Source organism: Perca flavescens, chromosome 8 (assembly GCF_004354835.1).
Source record: "Perca flavescens isolate YP-PL-M2 chromosome 8, PFLA_1.0, whole genome shotgun sequence".
Classification (NCBI taxonomy): domain Eukaryota; kingdom Metazoa; phylum Chordata; class Actinopteri; order Perciformes; family Percidae; genus Perca; species Perca flavescens.
In genome coordinates this window covers 1,856,594-1,872,798 of record NC_041338.1, presented here as the reverse complement: position 1 = coordinate 1,872,798, position 16,205 = coordinate 1,856,594, and the positions used below count along the sequence as shown (strand labels likewise).

General features: G+C 41.2%; 1 protein-coding gene across 2 annotated transcripts in view; it reads right to left on the bottom strand.

Moving 5' to 3' along the window:
* The window catches only part of ripor1 (RHO family interacting cell polarization regulator 1), an 84,854-nt gene extending 70,155 nt beyond the window's left edge, over nt 1-14,699 (bottom strand). For both annotated transcript variants that reach the window (XM_028586242.1, XM_028586241.1), the window contains exon 1: nt 14,479-14,699. The gene's annotated coding sequence lies outside the window, so the exon portion shown is untranslated. The remainder of the gene's footprint in view (nt 1-14,478) is intronic.
* Nucleotides 14,700-16,205: the final 1,506 nt, after the last annotated feature.

Genomic DNA, 16,205 nt, shown 5'->3' with positions numbered 1-16,205 from the left:
CAAAACACAATGGTGACGTTGGTTGGGCTAGGTTCATCCAATTTTGTATTTATTGCTTAAGGATTCATAGAAATACAGTACGTCTTTCTCTGCCTATCTGTTGCCATGGCTTTGGTCCAGCAGGGAAAAGGCCTAGTAATTATTTTATAATGTCTCTCACCACCAGAGGTGGAGAGGACACACACAGAGAGAGACAATCACTGTGACAAACTTTCTGTGTCAGGTCAAAACTCGTTCCTAAACCCAACTGTGGGGTTACGAGAAGAGAATGGGCAAGGCTGATGCAATGAACTGGGAAAAGGATTAAGAAGAGCAGGGTTTTTCCTGCCCTATACATATATATGTCTGGTTTAGACATATCTGTGAAAACAGATCTGCTGTGAAACAGAAATCACTAATAACACTATTAACAAGCATCATAAGTAGGACTGGGTATCGACAATGATTTCTTGAATCGATTTGATTCCGATTCGCAAGGTCCTGATTCGATTCAATATCAATTAGGTCAGAGAATTAATTTCAGTTACAATACCAACTTTGCTTGAAAATATAAAGAGACTCTTATGCTGTCAATTGTAGAAGCAAAAACAACCCTCAGATATGTTTTAATAATGCACCAGGTTAATGTTTACATTAAAAATGAAACCCTAAACATTTTAAAAAATGACTTTTTACTCTTTTACTCTAATCATAAGGAGTGGGCAATACTAAAGGAGAATTAAAGCTGCGAGCAGCGATGGACGGGCCCTCGCGCCTCTGCGTGCGTCGGGGTTACCGGTAGGGCTGCAGCTATCGATTCTTTATGTAATCGATTAATCTAGCACTTTATCGATCAATTAATCGATTAATCGGATATATTTTTTTTGCATTTTTAAACAACCCAAACTAGGGGAAAAAGCAACATTTTCGGAAAAAAGCAACATTTTCGGAAAAAAGCAACATTTGTATTGCCTACACTGCTTACAATATCATCTCTCAAAAAACTAAAGTAAGTGCATTTAAGTGCCATATTACATTGTTTTTAAAGAATGTTTTTTTTCAAATGATATCAACCTCAAACTAAGGCATACATTAAACATACACAAACATTACATTAAAGTTGTGCCACTTAACTTTCAGAACTACAAGTTTCAACCTGACTGATCTGTATATACAGTGGGCCTACATGTAAATATTAGTTATACTCAACCTATTTTCATTTATATATTTGATTATAATGTCACACAGCTCTGTTACACTTATGCTATTAGGTCGTTGATCAGCTGTTTCTCCGTAGAGAGAGAGAGAGAGAGAGATGCGCAACAATCAGCTGTTTTTCCGAAGGGATAGTCAACGCATCAGCTCTTTAGATCAGATCGTGGTCTCCACTACATATTTTCTTGTCTTTGATTTTGGTAGTTATTGTGTTTGGTGTAGTTACATCGTCCATACGACTCTGTGATGTACTTTTGTCGGTCCACTTCGTGGAATGGATGATTAAGTTAGACTCAATGTTTTCTGCTGAGATGCTGAAGCATTGACGTCGTGCTATTATTGTGGTAAGCTAGTTTGATTTTGCAGTAGACATACTGTACAGAGTTTTAGTTTTAATTACGTTTGAACTGATTCCAAACTTTGGACACTTTGTCGTTTTCTCCAGCCTGTCTCTTCTCTTAGCCCCTCGCTATTTACGCTCTGGCATGTGTCGCCAGCAGCAGACTGAGCCGCGTCTGTGCGACAGTAATAATGCTCCGTGCGGAAACACCGTGCGTCAGTGATACAACGTTGGTAACATTGATTTTACAAAGCTTCGAGGCAAATCATTTTGCATCAAGGATTTTTTGTAATCGAATTATTCGAGTTATTCGAGGAATCGTTTCAGCCCTAGTTACCGGTGGATGCCGCTCCTTGCGACCGTGCATTGGTGTGGCACTCAGACACCACAAATCATCAACAATGAAAAGGGAACTCCCCACTGAGTTCAACGATACCTCACACAAGGGTCTACATCAAATGGGTCATTAGTTATAAAAGGGGGCGTGGCTAAAGCTTAGGGGGCGAGTCAAACCATCACCAATGAAGTCTCTGCTGAGTTCAATGATACCTCACACAAGGGTATACCTTAAACGGTTGAAATGTTATGAAAGTGGGCTAGGCTTAAGCATAGAGGGCAGGCCAAACCATCACCAATGAAGAATGAACTCTGCTGAGTTCAATGACACCTCACACAAGACTCTACCTTAAACGGTTCAAATGTTATGAAAGGGGGCATGGCCTGAGTAAGTGGGCGTGGTTAAAGTATAGGGGGTGGCTCAGTATCACATGTAGACCACACATTGTAAGTTTCATGTAAATCGGATAATGTTTGTCATATAAGGCAGATTTCCTGGTGCCATCGGGGGGGTTATGACCAAAAGTCAATTTTGGCCTGTAGGTGTCCTCAGGCCTGGACCCTTGTCAGTCGTAAGAAATTTCGGGCAGATACGACAACGTACACTCAAGTTACAACAACTTCTTTGTTCATCGCTAAACACTCAAAATGGCCGCCACACCACGCCCACACCGTCTGAAGAAAAGTTTTTCTTTTAATAACTTTTCATCGTTAAGGTGTTGGGATGATACAGACCAAGTTTGAAGTCCATCGGATGAAATCTCTAGGAGGAGTTCGTTAAAGTATAGCACCTTGACTTTTAGGCCTACTTCCTGTTGCCACTAGAAGGCGCTATGACTTTAAGTAAATATTGGCCTTTATTTGTCCTCAGGGTTGGACTATTATGAAACCTGAAAAGTTTCGAGGTAATCGCACAATGTACAATCGAGTTACACCCACTTCCTGTTTTGGCGGCGAAACGCACAAAATGGCCGCCCTGCCACGGCCATGCCCTATGACAAAAAGTTTTTCTTTTAACAACTTTTCATCTTTAACTTCTTAAGATGGCACAGACCGAGTTTGAAGTTGATCGAATGAAATCTCTAGGAGGAGTTCGTTAAAGTACAACGTGGAAATGGCCAAAATCGCACTAATTTCGAACTTTGAAATAAAAATGTCGGACTTCCCGTTGGGTTTAGGGTATGGCTCTAATGAAGGTTTTTGTACATCTTGACATGCTTCATATGTGTACCAAGTTTCGTGAGTCTACGTTAAACGCACTGCAAGGGCTCAATTGTTTTAACTTTCTATGGGACGCTAGAGAGCCATTTTTGTGCGCCTATTCCCGAAACCCTTAAAATACGTAAATTTTCACCAGACTTGATGCGACCGCCAAATTTGGTGAGTTTTTGAATATGTTAAGCCCCTCAAAAAGCCTATTCATTTGACGGGAAAAAGAAAAAGAAAGAAAGAAACAATATTTCCTTCAATTTCAATAGGGCCTTCGCCGCTGTCGGCGCTCGGGCCCTAATAAGAGAGAATGAGCAAAGCTTGTGTGATAATAAATGTCCTAGTTAAAGCAAACTCAACACTTCCTGTAACTGATTTTCAAAGCAAAAGCCTTCCAGGAAAGAGACTAAGGTTGTTTCAACAGTAACAGCTGCCCAGGACTAGCCTGACGTGGTCATACTCCGATTCTAGTCAGAATAGGAGTCTGATGCTGCTCCACTGGGCTGTGATTATGGGGCGTGTTTCAACCGAACCAGGAAAGAAAATGCCTCTGCACTCAATTGGATAGACCTACAACCAATCAGAGCAACGGAGTATGTGACCACAGGGTTTTCATTGCGCCCCATCTTCTTAACGACCATTGGGGCCAGCTGATAAATTTAACTTTTGCCGAATCCCGTAGGAAGGACGGCAAAAACATCTTTCCGATCGACAAATGCCTTGATTGCTGTTCTCTGTTCCTCTTTTAAAATTAATGCGCTGTCGATATCTTCTAGAACAGACGCAATGGCAGAATCTATACATCTCAATTCTCCAGCGGCAGCCATCTTTGTTGTAAACAAATTCAACCCAAGCGCTCTTTGGTGACGTGGTTGATTACGTTACTGTTAATCATCTGTCCATCATCGTATAAAGCCCGCCCTGACAATTTGATTGGTCCAAACAGCTCTGGTTGGAGCATCGTTGCTCCAGAAGGGAGCAAGTCCAGACCGAACTTCCCAACCTCAAATGTTGTGGGCGGGGCTAAGTTCAGCTGGCATCCAGGCTAGCCCAGGACCAGTGCTGAAAATAACAGCAACCAACCCAGCAATATCCAAACTTCCCTCAATCCCATAGGAACTTACTTTTGGAAGAACAGAAAGACAAGAGGTCAGCAAAGGGCTAAATAGCTCTTTCAGTCAGTGCAATATATTATTACTGCAACGGCTCTGTTATTATAAAAAAAAAAGGCAACCCTGCATGAGTCACTCTGTACAGTACGCCAGTGCACGGATACACACAAGTGTGTTCGGCTGAGACTGAGTCAGAGGTCAGGTCAGGTAGAACTCTAAGGTTTGATAATGACAGTGATCCAACTTCAGTCTGTTTTCTCAAGGTTCCACCCATGTGTACCTACTGTACGGCTGATGACTATTCCAATGCTTTTGACCAAAGACAACAATAATTCATGTTTCACCCCAATGGTGAAAATATACTACAGTACTAATATATAACATTTTATCAATTATATAAAAACGCTTCTCCCAATCAGTTTAGTTTTAAGGTCTTTCCAAAGAGAATATCTTAAGAGCGGACCATTTGTAAATAAATTAGTGGTCAGTCTTCTGAAGTCCTTAAACTTCATCTCTTAATATTCTCTCTTTGTGTTGTAGACTTAGCTGCCTAGATGCTTAGTTCAACAACAACAACTTCCAAAACTACCTGAAAAATCCAAAGCATGAGCGCTTACGTTAAGAAAATCTGCATAAAATACCTCATTTTGAAAACCGAAGGTCAGGATTTTACGAGAAAAGCTGCTCTGCCTCACTAAATCCACAGTTATGAGTTATGTGAAGCAGAGGCTTATGGAGCAGCATAGTTTGGCTGATTTACAGCTGATGAGATGTCTAAATGTTACTGAGAGGTTGTAGTTTTTTTTAACTTGTAGATTATATATAACGTAGTGCTTGTTTCATGGGTACACTCAGCAACCACTTAATTAGGTCCACCCAGTTAAAACAATATATCCTCCCTTCATACACGTTTGTGTCAAAAAGGTTTAAAGGGGTCGATTTCACTGTATGCTCATTTTGGAGGCTGCATTTTGCGATGCTGTTGAATTGTATTGCATTATAATGAATATGGTTTTTAATAACGGATATAAATAGTAGGGGTGTGCCAAAAAATCGATTCACAGAAGAATCTAGATTCTCATTTGCAACGATTCAGAATCGATCTGAAATGTCCAAGAATCGATTTAATTAATAAATAAAATCAGCTGGCTGTTCCCTCCATTTTTGTAACTAGCCTATACGGGACGTCCGGACGTCACCACGCAGCCGGTTTTTGAACGTGAACGGCAAATCACTAAAACAAAGAGGAAGCAAATATGGATGAGAGGGAGATCCAACCAGCCCCGTCTTCACTTAAAGCTAAAGTTTGGCGTCATTTCGGTTTTTACCGAATGCCTGGAAGCACTGCGCTGGACATGACACACACAGTGTGCAAGCTTTGCAAAACGAAGACCCAGTACTTCGGCAGCACAACAAATGCGCGGGCTCATATTACCAGGCAGCGACACGGAGCAGAGTCAGCCGCCAGCTGCAGACCAACGCACACTGCAGTGCTTCACGAAACTTCCTGCCAACTCCGAGAGGGCAAAAAAAAAAACTCGGTCTATCGCCTGCTTCATGGCCAAAGACCTAAGGCCTTAGTGTGGTGGAGAACGAGGGGTTCGTCTGCATGTTGCAGACAGCGGAGCCGAGGTACGCACTAGCGTTGCAGCTGAGAGAGTTTTCTCCACCGCTGGAGATATAGTAGAGCTTAGATCGGGCCCAAAAAATCAAGCCCGACCCAGCCCGACCCCGTGCACGTTGTGTCCGAGCGCGGCCCGGCCCGACACATTAACTGGAATTATGAGCCCGAGCCCGATTTCAACCCGACACTTTTTTAATCCCTGGGCCGTCATAAATGACGTTCTCAACTACAATTCAGAGTTGTTTTAACTGCAGAAATCTGTTTAAAATGATCTTAATGAATAATGCAACAGGAGCGAAGCATGTAAACTGCGCTGTTTGTTTATTCAGGATGGAACGGATCGCAAATGGACCTGAATGAAGAAAGTAAAAAACTCAACGTATTTCTCTGGGAGGGCTTGCCCGCTTGCCTCGCCCTCAGGGGGAGCCTATGCTCGGAGAACTAACAGAAGAGGAGGTTGAAGGCTGACTATCATCTTTTCTGCCACGGCGAGCCTGCTTCATGTGTCTCTTCATCATCCACGTCTCCGTTTTATCAGCTGTCATAGGCGAACAGCGGCCGCACTTAATGCACTCAACAAAGCCGACACATGTGTTGTCACTGCCCCATGACTTGTTTAAAATGGCTCCATACCTCTGACTTTCCTCCAAACTTGCTTAAAAGGTAATTCTCCTGGTTTTCTTTACATCCTCAAGCTTCATGTTGCACTTAAGCTCCACAATACAGCCCGCAGCCCCGGTGTGATGCGTGCAAGAGGAAGAGACTCCGCACAAGACACAGGTTACATTTTGTAACTGTAGTCCAAATTGTGTAACTTTTTGGACACATTTGTTACTTTGGCCTAAATATAGCCTATATAGATATCCTACTAGTTCTGATTATGGCATAGCTTTCTCCCCACCCAATTAGGCTAAAGTAATGATTAAAAAAAACACAAATGCTTGATCAAGGGTCCGGCCCGGCCCGAGGATAGTGGCGGAAAATAACGGCCCGGCCCGGCTCGGGCAGAGAATCAAAACTCTAAGATATAGTGACAGCACAGCGAAGCAGTCTCACTCCTGCACATGTTGATCAGCTTCTTTTCCTGCAAAAGAACCTGAATGTTGCATCTGCAAATGGACAGTAACCTTGGACACAGTTCATGTACAGTTTTTTTCATGATTTGTTGAAAATCATATAATCAGTTGCACAGTTTACAGTTTTATTGTTGCAAGAGACACTGTCATGAACATTTCAGAGACAGTAGGGGTACTATTTTTCATTTTGAAAGAAGCACTTTATTTTCATAACTTGTTATTCTTTAAGTTACTGAGTCTGACTGAGAAATATAGATTTTTTTTGTCTTCACCGGTTGTGTTACATATTTGTGGTAAACTTCAACTTTCCTGGTAAATGAATCTATTTTCATCCATTTTGTATTATGAAGAAGCACTTTATTTTTGTTCCAACTTATTTTATAGCTAGCTACTAATGGGTAGCAATTGAGAACCAGACAATGTTTTTGATAAAAGACTTTAATGTCTCAGTTTGTCATTCTGTATAGCAAAGCAGATGAGAGTAGATCATGATCAGAAACCCGATTAGAAATCATTATGGATAAAATCGAATCGTTTTGAATCGAAAATCTTTTTTAATCAAAAATCGATTTTGAATCTAATCGTGGCCTCAAGAATCGGAATCGAATTGAATCGTGAGATGGTAAAAGATTCCCACCCCTAATAAATAGGGTATGCTAAATATTTGAATCACCTCTAATACACTGACAACTCAGTGTACATTTCAACATGTAGCAGGATACAAGATCTCCTTGGACATATCTTTGGGCAAAAGCTGCACAAAAGTGACATTCTTTACATACTTCACAGTATCATCTCTCAGGTTTAAAAGTAACGGCTGCTTGGTTAGGTTTCACCTACAATCCAACATAAGTCTAAAGGTTCCTCCATTATTATACCTCAAACGTTAGGCTGCCAGTACGCAGTATGCCTACAAATGTTCCAGGCTTCACAACACTGTCTATCTGAAGAGTCAAAGTCATTTACGCTCATTTTATCTTAAGTAGACCAGACGTGTGTGTGTGTGTGTGTGTGTGTGTGTGTTTCTATGTATGTCCATGTTTGAGAGTTTGCGTGTGTTAATTGGCTGTTTGTCCAGTTCTTCAAGGAAATGTACCCTGCCAGAGGAAGTCATTAACTTCAAAAGGACTGTGTGTGTGTGTGTGTGTGTGTGTGTGTGTGTGTGTGTGTGTGTGTGTGTGTGTGTGTGTGTGTGTGTGTGTGTGTGTGTGTGTGTGTGTGTGTGTGTGTGTGGTTGTGGCAGAGGTCTAAGGCTTTCCAAAAAACAGAATGCCCGCTGGGTAGACCACGTCAGGTCGCTTTTTGGAGCTCAGAGCTGGTTTATTGTCTGCCAACACATGTTCAAACTGCCGATCTCTCTGTGGTGCTTCGTTTTCACTTAACTCTTCCTCTTTACTATCAGCTGGAACGACACAAACATACTTAAAAAAAGAAAAGCCACATTCAAAAGGCAAGGGGACACGTTTGCATCATAGACGAGCGAGACATAAGAATCATCATAAGAAGTGAAATGAACACACTGAAGCGCAGTCTCTTCTCGAAGGTATTCTTAGTGTGGCACACACAACGTGACAGAAGTAGTTGATTAAAGAATGTAAAAAGAGAGCTTGAGGAGTTTGAATTTGCGCCCGCTTTCTGATTGATGCATAACTAAATACTATTGCATAGGAAAAAGCTTCCGTGACAGCTTTGTCCAACAGCCAGAAATTACACAAATTTAGAAGTAGATCATCTTTTGATTCATGCAAAAATCAAGTGTAAAATCACCATCAGACACGGTCTCAGTTCACTTTACAATTAAAAGGAACACAGAAATAACAGACAGCAACAAAACAATGGAACAGCATTAACCTAATTTTATTTTGGCACTTTTTCAATGCATTTGACACTAAAAAAAAGTTTGTCACTTTTCTCAACGCTTTTTTAAATTCATGGTCAATAAACTTAATTTCTATGACATTATACCTAATTTTTAAATTAAAAAAAAGCAGAAATTATGAATTGTTTTGACCAACAGTTGAGATCAGAGGATGTTTAGTCAGGATATGCCATTTCCAATTTTATTAACCATTTCAAAAATGTTTTCAAATGCTATAAAATTGAATAAAACACCCAAAATTCAATGAAAGTAATCATCAATTTTACCTGCGAAGAATGTTGTATGGGTTTCATACAATGCATCCATGTTATTTTGGGTAATTTGGTTGTAAGAAACCCATATTTCTGATACAAAAAAAACTTTAGAAACGGGTCAAATTTGACCCGAGGGCAACACAAGGGTTAAAGCAGTAATGGTGACAAATACAAAACCACCAACATAAGACAATAAGTGAAAAGGTTTGTCTGTCAAGGACTCCGAAATGATGGTGTGTTATGGTTGGCTGTAGTATAAAAGGAGTAGAGGTGGGTTTTCAAATCGACATTTAAAAATGCCAGCTGAGTGAGCTTCTTTAACATGTAGTCAGAGGCCATTTCAAAGATGAGGGACACAATATTGAACAGTTTGTTTTTGACCACAAATAACCACACTAGTATTTGGTTGGAATTAGACCTTCTTAAGCAGTGTTGTTGACTGAGTTTGATTGACAGCTTTAACAGGTTAAGGGTGAAAGAAACCTTGATCACCTACTGGTAGCCTGCTAGGTTTGTGGAGGCAATAATGCAATGCTATGAGCACATTTAGCATTGTGACTTTCCAAATTGACCACATTCACCACTTTACCAAACTAGACACATTCCAGTACCCTGGAAGTGTGAATGTGCCAGAAAAAAGGGTGTGGTCCTCCAGAACAGCTTCAGTGCTTCCTGTCAGACATTCTCCAATGGTGAGGAACTCTGCTGGAGAGAGGAACAGCATTGCTCCAAAACATATATCCTCATTCGGTTTAGTTGATGGTGGTGGAGAGCACTGGTCAACCGGTAAATTCTCGCTGCGCTCCGAAACAATCATGGCCACTCAAGACAATGGTTGTGATTCCGCCAAGCCACGACGCAGCCCATCCCAGAAGCATCTCTCCCCTCTGCTCCACTAAAAATATGCGCCAAGTCTGTTTTTTGAAGGAGCTGCGGGTTGTTCCACAGGCCGGGCAGGAAGGGGAAGGGCTACAGCATCCGGTCAATATCAAAATAAACACCCTCTGAAGACTCCCGATCGTATATCACATGACTGCACTATTTTAACAACTAAAACACAGCCACAAATATTTGCTCAATGTCGTTCATGTTCCATGTAGACTACTTACTTTTACGGTAGAAGCAAAAATATCTAGGAAAAATGACCAAAACACCAAAATCTGCGAGTAGGGCAGGTAAAGGCCCGGACACAGGGAGCCGATAATCGGGCGTCTGACAGTCTGGCGAGGTCGGTGACTCGAGTCTGTTCGGTGTGTCACGTGCCGTCGGCCTTCATTTTGGCCGATTTGACATGTATAATAGGCGGGGCGGGCACAAATGACCCATCTGATTGGTAGAGAGCTAACCCGGAAACGGGCAGCGGGATGAGCGTGACTAGAGTCTCTCAAAATCTGACGAAAATCTTTTAAACTGACCTTTGTCAATTCAGCAACTGCACGGCCTATTTCTCGCTTAAAATGGTTTCAGAAACACATTTCGGTGAATTATTTTAGTCCAATATGAGATCGTATTCTGAACGAGCCGCCATGACAGTCTGGCTTTGAAATTCCGGAGAAAACAGACCCACGTGGCGTGTTCGTCCAATCAGCTGCCGGTTTTCATTTTTTGGCCAACAATACAGATTAGCACCGCCTGCTGTTATGGAGACGTATTACGTCTCGTCTCTTCAGTGTGTTCTGATACATTTTTTGACCAACTCGGGGAGACTGATCAGTCCAACTGCCTTTTCTGCCGACGGTTCGCCGTCTGGTTGGTGTGTAAGCAGCTTAAGACACTCTGCTTCTGAGACGCTACCAGTATGGTATGGAACCAAACCGCAGCGCAGCCGGAACGCGGTACATCAGGTGGAATCCTCCGGTAACAAGTTGCTACCAAATCTAACAAAAGGTGTTTAGCTGGGTTGAGATGGGGTGGCTGAGAAGGCCAGAGCAGGATTCACATCATCCTCATCAAACCATTCAGTGAGCCCTGTGACCTGTGGGTAAGCATCTGCATTCAGTAGGTTTCTAGAAACCTACACATTTACATTCATTAGGCATCTAACGGTTTGCTTCTTTCTAGGTTAGTTATTGGTATTTCCACAGCATGTATACTGTATATCCAAGTGCCTGTATTATTACACTAATTGAGTACTGCCAAAGTTGAGAAGTTCTTAGTAAATGAGTCATCTTAGACCAACTTTTCATTCTCACTTTCTGTTTCAATCATTCTCTTTACCAGATGGAACTGTGAGAGTTTGAAATGTGTTCATCCTACAACTGCATCACTTGCTGTAGGGTTGAGCCAGTATGAAAGCAATGTGCCTTTAAGCAGAGTACCAAGATGACAAATATGTCAGCTTGTCTATCCTGCCAAACAATTTCCAGAGTGTGGTAATGTTCAATAAGCATGTCAAACTACAAGTACACACGTAAAGTTGAAAATGACACACAATCCTTTATGGTCCATCTTGCTTTATGGATGAATAGAATACATGTTGAATGAAAGGAGAATCAGATGAGTGACTACAGTTTCATGCAGCTTTTTAGCTCAGGCCTGATTATTAGCTGAATTAGGTCTTCTAACAGTGAGAGCCCTGCAAAGGCACAATGGACTTACTGTTCACCCGGGCCGGGCAGAGCAACACAGAGACAGTGTGTATGACGTTTGGACGGAGCTTTCCCACAGTCAGCCCAGACGAGTTTGTTTTTGTCACCTACTACAGCAACATTTGGAACACAATCAAACAGGGCTGCGAGTTGGCTTCTGCAGGCAGAGTGCTACTACAGTATGCGCTGTATTTCAAAGCTATGCCAAGAATGCTGTCATTCCATCTGGAGATGTCATAACACAGGGGGCGGGGGGGAAGCCAAGGGGCTGCAACTGACAGTTTCATTATCAATTAATCAATAAACAATGTCAGAGTTTAAAGGTAAAGGTACTTTATTGTTTAATATTTTAACCCATCCCTCAAGGGAGTAGTGGGCAGCCATTTACAGCACCCAGGGACCAACTCCAGATCTAAGCCAGTGCCTTGATCAAGGAGACTGACTGGAGAACCTAGTACATGTTTTTGATGGTGGGGGAAACCCACACAAACATGGGGAGAACATACAAACGCCACACAGAAAGGCCCGGAACGACCAGGATTCAAACCCAGAACCTTCTTGCTGTGAGGCCACAGTGCTAACTAGGGGTGTAAGAAGAAAAAATACACTTGAGTAGCACGATATTTTATTTTGCAATACTGTATCGATTTTCAAAAAGGCAAAAAATATTCATGTAAGACAGTGGTTCACGTTTATGTTGTGTTTAAACCCCCTACCGCTGAGACACACCACTAGTGTCCTTGCCTAGGAGTGCCGAACAGTGCCTAAATAATAATTAAATCACTAAGAACCTGTGAACCACAATCCCAAACTGGCAGTTTGATTTTCTGTGTACTGAATTGTTTACCTAGAGTAAACTTCTTAGACTTTTATGAACATCATGTCTTTTTTTAAATATTAGTTTTTCTAAAATTATACTTCTCCCAATATAAAATCCCAATATATCGCCTTACGCACAGTATCGAAATATATTGCAATATATTGAATCGTGACCCATCTATTGTGATACGTATCGTATCACCAGATTTTTGCCAATACACAGCCCTAGTGCTAACCGCTGGGCCACCATGCTGCACGATGAATGTATTCTGAGTGGGGCTGGGTATCGTTAAGAAATGTTCGATACCGGTACCGGTACCAATGCCGTGACTTCATCACTGGTTCCTAAACTATACTTTTTTTTTTCGATACCAATTGTATATAAAATAAAAGAACTTACAACATTACGGCACTAATCTTTTCATTTATTTTCCAGCTCCTACTACATGAGTCCTGTCTCTGTGTACCGTAGAGTTTTTCCTGCGTGTGTCTGCGACGTGTAACATTAGACAGCCAATCACAGACATTATTAGATCTTGGTAGAAGAATGCTGCATGCTGATTGGCTCACTGATTCTGCTAAGATTTTCTCCTTAGGTAATGACATTGGGTATTAAATGACAAGGACTTTTTGATACTCGGTACTTTAGAGGCGATTCGGTCGGTGCCTAAAAAGTATCCAATTCGGTACCCAGCCCTACAGATAAGAGCTTATTTTATCAGACCAACAATACAAAATAATCCACAATGATTTGAAACAGAAAATGTAGAAAATCCTCATATTTGAGAAACAGATCGTGTTTGGTCCCTCTGAAGATACTATTTCATCATCCCCCTGAATCTAAACTGCACATACACCAAACACACTTAAATTGCAAGGTGAATAAAAATTGTAAGGAAAAACTATCCCTAATTAGGCTTAAAAAGGACTTTAAGTCACATTCCTGATTTTTACAGAAGTCACAGGACATGAAAAACAATGCTGTTGTTCAAAAGGTTTATTTCCAAGAAACTCCTGAGCACACCTCTGGTAAACACAAGATTTTAAGAGGTGCTTTTGCATGATTCTTCGTGGAGAAACTCAGTTTTACAGATGGTAAATGGACTGCAATTATATCGCGCTTTTCTAGTCTTAACTATCAGTCAAAGAGCACAGATCTGTCGATTTATCGATTAGTCGACAAAATCACAGAGTGTAAGTCGACTCAGAATTTCTTTTGGTCACGGACAGCCCTAATATTGTTTTTAATTTAATATTATACTAAAGTGTTATTTCTTATTTTGGACACGATGAATTTGAAGATGGAGGACAAATAGGTTTTAGTAGTTGTTAAAGTCTGCATAATATCAGTTGTTTTCTACAGACAGGGACAAATGTTAAATGTTGTTATGTAGATTATGGCCCTTTTTAGATAAATGTGAGCCAACATCACATACACTTTCCCCATTTGCAATCCAGTGACAAATATCCACCCCAACCGAGTGACAATTACAGACTGGAACAACGCTGACTTCGAGACGGGTTTTTTATGTATTCGCCAAACAGCACTTAGCATATATTATGTTATCGGAACTTAGCACTTATGGATGTTCTGCAATGTTTTATATAAGTAACATAAAGTAACAGTGAGTGGTATACCACTCATTGTTACTTTATGTTTTGTTGTAAGAAGATTGGGGAATCCGACAGTGGTAGACTACATTTCACTGACACCGCTATAGACACCGCTATAGACTGGAGCTACAGCTCAAGCTCAAAGTACTGCACAATTAAAAGATTGGTAAACAGGGTTTGGTACGCTGGTTCCTATCCAGAGAGCAGAGAACGGGACGGGACTGCAGCAGGCAGAGAGGCAGGTAAAGAACAGCCACTAAACAAGAACACAGAAGATATCCTGGGCTAACGATATAGCTAAGCCCCCAACCAAGAATAGGAGGTTGAGTATGACTCACCGAGAGAAGATAGCGGGATATACAATGAGGCTAGTTAGATATGAGGAGAAGTAACGTTAGCTTTTTTGAAATGAGAAACATTTTAACCAACGTACATGTCTGCTGCGGTGATTGTGGCTCCTCTCCTCAGCCAGCTGACACAAGTCTTTCCTTTATCCAAGTAAGAAGAGCACAAGCTCCTGAGTGGGATAAACACGTAAAGCACAGCTCTTCTCTCAGTCCATCTGTGTTCACAGTCAGTGTACCGCCCGCCCGGTGGAAAAGAGGTTCGGTCGGCGGACAGCTTTCTTCAGGCAGCCGTGGCGGCAGTGCGGCGTTCAAGTAGAACGCAGTTAACGTCAAGGCTTCCGGTCGGCTTTTCAAACTAAAATATAACTTAGTCAATCGGCTGACACTGAATGAGTATTCTTGTGTTTATTGTTATATGTGTATCGTTAGTCTTTTGTAAAACCGAACCAATGGAAGGTTAGTAAGGGGTTGGTAAGTAACACTTGTGCTTAATCTATTTGGTAAACCCTAAAATTGCATGTGGCTCCAGCCTGGCCCCTCCATTTGAAATGGTCTAAAACCACCACTGAGTATTTCATAATAGAAGTAGGCTGCTGAATGGTTTCTGGGACTGAATCTATCATGTGCTGTCTGCAGACAGTGCACACTGTATGTGATATGTACTCAAAGGCAACAGGATACGTGCACACTGCAAAGTGAGTGGGAGGAACATAGGAGGTTAATTTGTCTTTGTTCATATGTTGGAGGAACCTGGGGTAAACAGGGGCCCAGCAACTCATTTACCTTAATTAATTGGAAGATTAAAACTATAAAACAGTACAAAAAACTACACATTTTCACCTACATAGTTTTGCAAAAGAAATATTGTTATGAGAGTAGACAGGACTTTACACTTGCAATTAAACAGATTGGTGTATTTATGGTTGCTCTCGCTATGGATCCATTAAACAGAAGGTGCATTTTATGCTCCCCTTAACAAATAGTAAAATTGAAAAGTGGTCCATGGAGTTTGTCTAATTTAAGAGAGAAACAAAAGGACGTCATCCAAAGCATGTTCCACATTCAATTACTGTCTGAAAATATTTTGTGTGATTTAAAACCCAGTATTTATTTTTGTAAAATTGAATTTTGTTTTCTTTACTTGACCTTGTTGAGAAACACAGAACACATACCAGAGATGTTAAAAAAAAGACTTCAGGTTGTACTAGATCGCCATCTGCTGGACATTTAAGTTCAGTTCAGTTCCAGTTTATTCAAATAATATATCTGCTCTGCTTCTGTGATTAAAAAATAATAACGATGGACAGCCAATTACAGCTACAAACTAATACAAACATTTGATTAACATCTGTTAAAGCCATCACAGCAAACCAGAGCAAGTTGACCAAAACATTCCCAGCAGCAGAACTCCCACAGCATATGAAGACAAGGCTTCCATGTATCTGCAGTTAGGTGTTTTATTGGAAATCATATAGAATCTGTCTATTTGTCTATATTTCTCCTTGTGATTTCTCCTCTTTCTCAGCCTACATGAAGCCGACTGTGGACATGTCGTCATCATTCATACTGGTATGCTGATGACATTGCTTTCCATTCTGCAACAACACACAGAGGCAGATTTAGCATTTTCATTTGAAACCTACCTGTTGCCTTTGAAAGCTGCAGGACCACAACCTGAGTTTCCTTCACCAGAACCTTCCGTTTCCTGCTCAGCTCCCACATTCTACAGTAGTGGGCGATAGCACAAAGGAGGTTCCAGGCTGTTATTTTTACTTTACAAAACTCTTCTCAAAACCCACTAACTCAAACACCA